This window comes from Sinocyclocheilus anshuiensis, unplaced genomic scaffold (assembly GCF_001515605.1).
Source record: "Sinocyclocheilus anshuiensis isolate Anshui unplaced genomic scaffold, SAMN03320099.WGS_v1.1 scaffold3152, whole genome shotgun sequence".
NCBI lineage: Eukaryota > Metazoa > Chordata > Actinopteri > Cypriniformes > Cyprinidae > Sinocyclocheilus > Sinocyclocheilus anshuiensis.
Genome location: NW_015549755.1, coordinates 39,678 through 46,716, shown reverse-complemented (window position 1 = coordinate 46,716; position 7,039 = coordinate 39,678). Strand labels below are relative to the sequence as shown.

Genomic DNA, 7,039 nt, shown 5'->3' with positions numbered 1-7,039 from the left:
TGAATATTATAAGGGAATTGTCTGCCTTTAGGGTTAGTAAGAGTATTCCACCAGTGAGGAACAATGCACATGAAATTTGTGAATACATGGGGAAGTGATAATGTGTCTTTCTGTGGTGGTACCATGAGTCACTGCTCACTTACCAACTGCAGGCTTTTGGAGGGGATGCAAATTGTTATGAGTGGAGCTAAGAGAGCACAGAGTGAGTGGCTGTTCTGCACACAAACCTCAAACATGCAGTGCACTTAAACATGCATTACATTGTTATATATGTTGAAAAAAACTTAGAAACAGTTTTTACCCTGGGTTTCTGCATATCTATTAAAAAAAATTGTTTTTTTGAAAAAGAGAAACTCATGTAAGACAGACAGAATATGACAGAGGTCATGCAATTCACCAGTGCCTTAGATTGGTGTGTGAGTATGTGTGTTTTTCTCTCATTCTCAATATGGAAAAGTGTTTGTATGTTTGGAATTTGTTGCTGGTTGAATTGTCTAACTGGGTCACAACCCAAAGAGGGCTACAGGTATGTTTGCAGACAACAGGGAAAAAGCAATGCTAAATGCAGTTAAGAATTATTGTCTAACTGTGTCACAACCAAAAGGTGGGTTGCAGGTGGGTTCAGTGCATGAAAGTACTTAAATGGTCAGTATTCTCATTCAGCCTATATCAAAGTGTTAATTTAGTTGACAAATAATTTTCGAAAAAGCAGTTGTAGCAGTTATAAAAAAAAAAAAAAGCATTGTAGCAGTTATTAAAAATGAAACAAAAATGTTTGGGAGGGACGATTTGGGAAGAGATGGAGTTCTCAGCTGAGCGGTGTGCTTGTATATTTATTTGATTAAATTATTATTATTTACAAGAACGACGTGAAGAGAGCATGCACAGCTGTTGTTTATATTGCTGTGTGTAGCCTGTGAAAGTAACGTTAGCTGCAGCAAGGGGCTATAATATTTTTCAATATTTTCCTAATTAAAATTTTATGATTGGTTTATAAAGACTACTACGAACACATTTTTTCCCATTTTTATCACAGAATAAGGCAGGAAATATATTTTATAGTTTCTATACTAAATGATATGTCAATCAGTAGGCTACTGCATTATTCGTATAGTTTATTTATTTATTACCTGGAGATAACTTGAAAAACTTGAAAAACACATATATACCATATATATTTCATCAGTAAAAATGTCTCAGCTTTTTATTCAGATCAGCTACAGGATAGTCGAATGCTTTAGTCCATATTAGGGATTTCCTGCATGTCATAAGTTATTACTTCTATGAGTCCGTTTTTGACTTTCTGTGCAAGAACGCCCTCTGGTTTCAAGTATGAATGAAACATACACTGCATGAGAGTTCAGTGCTCCTGATGTTCACATCTCCTCATTTTAGATACGAATAAAAAGTCAGGTCATGCATAGACTAGTATCGATACTATCTCTTTGAATTTAAATCTAGATTTAAATCTAGAAACCTCTATGTGAACACACCTACCCGATTAAAGTGCGGGGGATGAATTTACATTTTAATAAAATTAACTAGCCTATTTATTAAATATTAAAAATGCAGCTAACATAGTTCTACACACAGCAATATAAACAAAGGTGCCGATTCTCTTTCTTTCTTGCTGTTTGATTGGGAAAAGTTTAAAGGGCGTCGAGGGGTCTTGTCTTTTTAATGTTATATGACAAAAACTATTCATACTTTGAACTATTATTATAACAGTATTTATTTAAAAAACGTAGAGTGTTTTAAAAATAATTATCACATCTCCTCATTTTAGATACGAATAAAAAGTCAGGTCATGCATAGACTAGTATCGATACTATCTCTTTGAATTTAAATCTAGATTTAAATCTAGAAACCTCTATGTGAACACACCTACCCGATTAAAGTGCGGGGGATGAATTTACATTTTAATAAAATTAACTAGCCTATTTATTAAATATTAAAAATGCAGCTAACATAGTTCTACACACAGCAATATAAACAAAGGTGCCGATTCTCTTTCTTTCTTGCTGTTTGATTGGGAAAAGTTTAAAGGGCGTCGAGGGGTCTTGTCTTTTTAATGTTATATGACAAAAACTATTCATACTTTGAACTATTATTATATATAAATTATATTATACTATTATTATGTAGAATATTTTTTTCTACAACAGCAACAGTAGTGTTTACAACAGCAAAACCACCATAAGTTTTAAAAATAATTATCACAACACTGGTAAAACAGGCTTATACTGATTTTCTCATCCTCCGAATTATACTTATCAATACTGTTTTTATTATCATTATCATTCAAAAAATGAATAAATTCAGAACAGGATTAGAACAGATTTCTATTTTAAATAAGACAGAAATATTTTTTTCTACAACAGCAACAGTAGTGTTTACAACAGCAAAACCACCATAACCTGTAAACTCAATAATAATAATATCAATAATATAATTCAGTTTCTAATTCCAGAGTAATTAAGAGGTGCAAAGAAAAAATTCTTTAACGTTTAAACTTAAAATGGTATTTTCTGTTCTGTGATTCTTTTTCAAAATTGCGTCACGGCATTTGCTGCTGTATCAATACAGAAGCATCTGTTTCGACACACATATCAGCAAGGAGCACAGTCCTATTTAACCCTCTGGTATTCATAGGCGGAAATCCTGGGGGGGTCGGGGAGGGACAGGAACCCCCAATCTGAAGGTTGTCCCCCCTAAAAATATGATTAAAACCACTCTGTGTATTGTAAATAACAATGTTTTATAGTTTAAATAACTTTGTAAGTAGTAAAACAACACAAACGCAAACGGGGCAAAAATGCATTTAAAGTTTATAAATATTCTGAGTCTCCCCCTCCCTTGCCTCACAGTGCTTTGGTCCAAATGCCTGCTTTCCTCTTTTACATAACCTCAGTTTTGCCAAGTCCGCGGTTTTCACGTGGAATTGGTCTACTTTAACACTGTTGCCGCGGGTTGTTTTTCATGTCCGCGGGTTGAAGCGCCCCCAATAACGTGATATTTAGCACCTGGAATGTACTAGTTTTGAGTAGCAATTGGGCGTTTTTTCCACGAAAACTGGCAACCACAAGTCCGGTGAGCGAGAACAAAGTCAATAGTTGTGGAACTGGCTGTCAAGGCTATTTTATTCACTTAAACATAGGATGAAGTGATTATTTTCTCTTTAATACAGATGATGCCAATGTATTTTTTGATGAGTCCACTATGTTAGCAATAATAACATTACCTTTTTGACGGATAGTAATGTCTACAACGGACACGACCGCTTTAGCGGCCCAAGCACAACAGCTTTAGTTGTCTAATTTGACACTGTCTCCCTGCTAAACTAATGGTAGTAAGGGCTTTCCTCTGTGCATACTTATCCTTAGAAGTACAATTTTAGCTGTATTATTTGTGTACCTTCAAAAATTGCTCTTGAGAAATTTTATGTTTATTGTCCCCCCCCTACTGTTAGACGAAATTTACACCCCTGCTGGTATTGTTCATTTGGGAGTCACACTTGTGTTGTTCGCGGTCAAAAGTGACCGGACACCTGAAAAACTTTTTTTTTTATTTTCAGTGAAATCAATGTCAGATATTTTTGTTCGATAATATTTTTTATTTTGTATTTTGAGAGAAATTCATGGTACTATTTAATATCTATGCAATAATTATGATACACATTGAAAATAATAATAAAAAATCCTAATATTTTTCTATTACTTTTCAATTATGGCAGTATTTTATGTTAAAATACAGACAATGCTTTTAAAATCCAATTTCTGAAGGAAGATTAGTTCCATCTGATGAGAGTAAAAAAAGAAAAACATATGAAATTCTGTGGTATAGCCACTTTCTGTCACGATGTGGGTTAGATGAGGCACAGCGAAGGGGTAATCCAAAGGTAAGACTTTAATTGACAATCCAAGAGTTTAACACAGAATAACATAGGAGATTAACACCACAATGTAACTTTAAAGCAAGACAGTGGAACTGAGGAAAACACAGGGTATATAACCACATGGAACGTAATTAGGGAGAACTGAAACAGGTGGAGAATTAAATCAAAACAGGTGAACAGAATATGCTAATCAGGGAACAACAGAAAACTGGGTCAAGGCAGGATGAACAGAAACATAGGGGATACAAAACCAAAATAGAACATAAACGTGACATAAATGTGACACTTAGATTCCTATTAGAGCTCTATATAAAAGGCTTATAAATTCTCTAGTTGTTTTTAGACATACATACTTTTTTTTTAAGTTGTGGATTTGGATTTATATTTAGACATTCTCAAATACAACTTTTTTTTAAAGGTTTAGATGTTTTTTTGGTTGAGATTTTGGTTTGAAATGTCAGTTTTTGCATTAGTTTTACTACAGTCAAACCTGAACACAAAGAAAGACATTTTATTACATATAACATCAGAGTTCAACAAAAATGTAATAAATATGAACAGGAATGCTTTATCAGAGGTTAATCATTCTGATTTCGACCTCTTATTTGAGTCTTTTTGAGGCTAAATTTTGCCATATTGTTACAGCCACATCAATTCATTTGTGTGTCTATAATAGTGTGTTGTATGTACTGTATGTGTGTGTCTGTGAGTGTGTGAGTGAGTGAGTGAGTGAGTGTGTGTGTGTCTGTTTTATACTCTTGATGTTTTAGTGTGTAACCCCTTCCTTGGTGTCTGTGTTTTTACTCCATTGTGGCTAATTATTTATTTTATTTCACATTTGCAAAAACATGCTTTGTGTTACAGTCACACTTCATATCTGTGTGTCATTTCTGTGCACTTTTTTTCTGCATCGTGAATGATTTGTAGGTTGTACACACAAAAAAGTATCTGTATTTTGGAGTATTTCCCATTCATTTCCAATGGCGGTCATTTTTGACCGCGAACAACACAAGTGTGACAATTTTTTTTTACGAACATTTAGCTTTTTCGAATCAAGTCCACAATTTTTTTATTTTTTATCTATTTATTTATTTTTTGTAGTCACATAATGACTGCCATAAAAGTCATCGAGTTTCGTACCATTCCGATGAATTAGCGATTTTTTAAATTTCCCGGTCTAAAATGACCGAACAATACCAGAGGTTTAAAGTCGTGTTCCATGTGCCCCTTTTATACTTTGAGCACCTGCCCCTCCAAAGGTCTCTGAATGGCCCTGAGCTAGCATACACTTGCTGCACATCATATAAAACGTTCAGAAATGTCAAAGTCTAGGAGTAAGAGAAGAACAGACATATGGATTAATTTGAAAAAGCACAACGACGCGAAAGAGAACTATTCGGTCCGGTTTTCTAAGTGCACACACCCGAAGCACGCTCACAGAAAAGCATCTCTCAGACAGAGCACGAGTACTGAATTCAGTTCTTTCATGTTATCATACATGAACGGAGAAATACACACAAAATGAGTATTCTTGTAAACACACTCGGTTACGTCTTAAGTGAATGTAAACAGTTAGGACAATATGTGTATTCGGTTTTAAACAAAAGAAAGAGAGAAAATCACTCTCTACGGATTAATACGAATTAATCTAAATTTAATTTATAAATAAATATGTCTGCTTGAAAGAATGAAGAATGTTGTAAGCAAGTTGTTATAAAGAATGCATTTTATATAACCACTGGTATTTAATTGAAAATAAAACCATGTTCATATTCCCTTATGAGAAGTGGTTTTATTTAATTTTAATATAAAGACAAGTTGTGTCACAGCAGTTAAATTTGTGGCTATACTGCATGTTCAAACCTTAATATCATTCATATTACAAGGTTAATAGATGTTTTCTCCAGGAATATATAATGAGTTTGGATTTTTTAGAGAAATGCTTAATAAATGCATTACACTGTAACTAACCCATTAGATTCTAGTCGACTAAATCTACTGTAGATTTAGTCAACTAAAATATTATGATATTCAGTTGACAAACTAGACTAAAACTAAAACAATTCAGATGACTAAAATATGACTAAAACTAAATGTAATTTTAGTCAAAAGACTGTCTATGACTAAGACTAAATAAAAATTTGCTGTCAAAATTAATACTGCTATGTCATGTTAATAATTTTGCATATTGTTGGGTCTGTGTAGTTCACTGAAATATTAATACATTTCATTGTGTGATTCTAGGGAGGTTTGTACAATTTTGTTCAATTCAAATTAAAACTAAAATGTGTTTAGCAAAGAGTGCTACAGTATTATCGGTAACTACAAGCATTTTCAAATTAGATAAAATATATCCTACAGAGAGAAGGAGCCAAAGAATGTTTAGAACCAGGGTTTGAAATTAACACCCGCCAACCCGCCAAAGGTTAGACCAACACAGGATTTAGTGCGCATGCGCATTTATAGTGCGTTCTTTCACTGCATGATTCAGTCTATTAATATGCATTAACAATGATCACATACTTCAAGATGAGGAGGCAGAAAATGTATATATTTATATCAGTTCATAGTTAATCAATATCACACGAAGAGTGCCGTTTTTTCTTAAAAAATCAGCATGGTTACAAATGTGATATGCCACCTACTGGCGGTTTTAATTTCACATTTAAAGTATCTTTTCATTTTTTAAATAATTTCAGATATCACTATTCAACATTTCATGTTTTAAATATAAAAACATTATTTATGCATTTGTAACTATTTTTTTGGCTAGTAGAAGTTATGAATGGCCGGTAACTTAAAAATTTTGTATCCAAATTGGCTGGTGAGTGAAAAAGTTAATTTCAATCCCTGTTTAGAACCTTTTAGAATAATGGATATGAGAATATTTTGGGAATTCTGTGGGTGCAGATAACTTAAAGATTTAAAACAGGTTTTTATATGAAAATTGAGAAAAGGTCTTTGACTTCCCTCTCTCTTTGTTATCTGATTGTCTTGGATGTGGGAAGTTAATTGCCACTTGAGAGTAATATTTGTATGTTGGGATACCTTATTATTCCTGTAGTTCCTCTTATCTGCTTTGTAAATGCCTTCAAAGACAATCAAAGTGCTCATACTGGTGTGTGTGTGTGTGTGTGTGTGTGT

General features: G+C 33.4%; 1 protein-coding gene across 1 annotated transcript in view; it reads left to right on the top strand.

The window, feature by feature from the left end:
* Positions 1-7,039, top strand: part of LOC107660835 (epidermal retinol dehydrogenase 2-like) — a 15,098-nt gene that overhangs the window by 5,533 nt on the left and 2,526 nt on the right. The window lies entirely within an intron of this gene.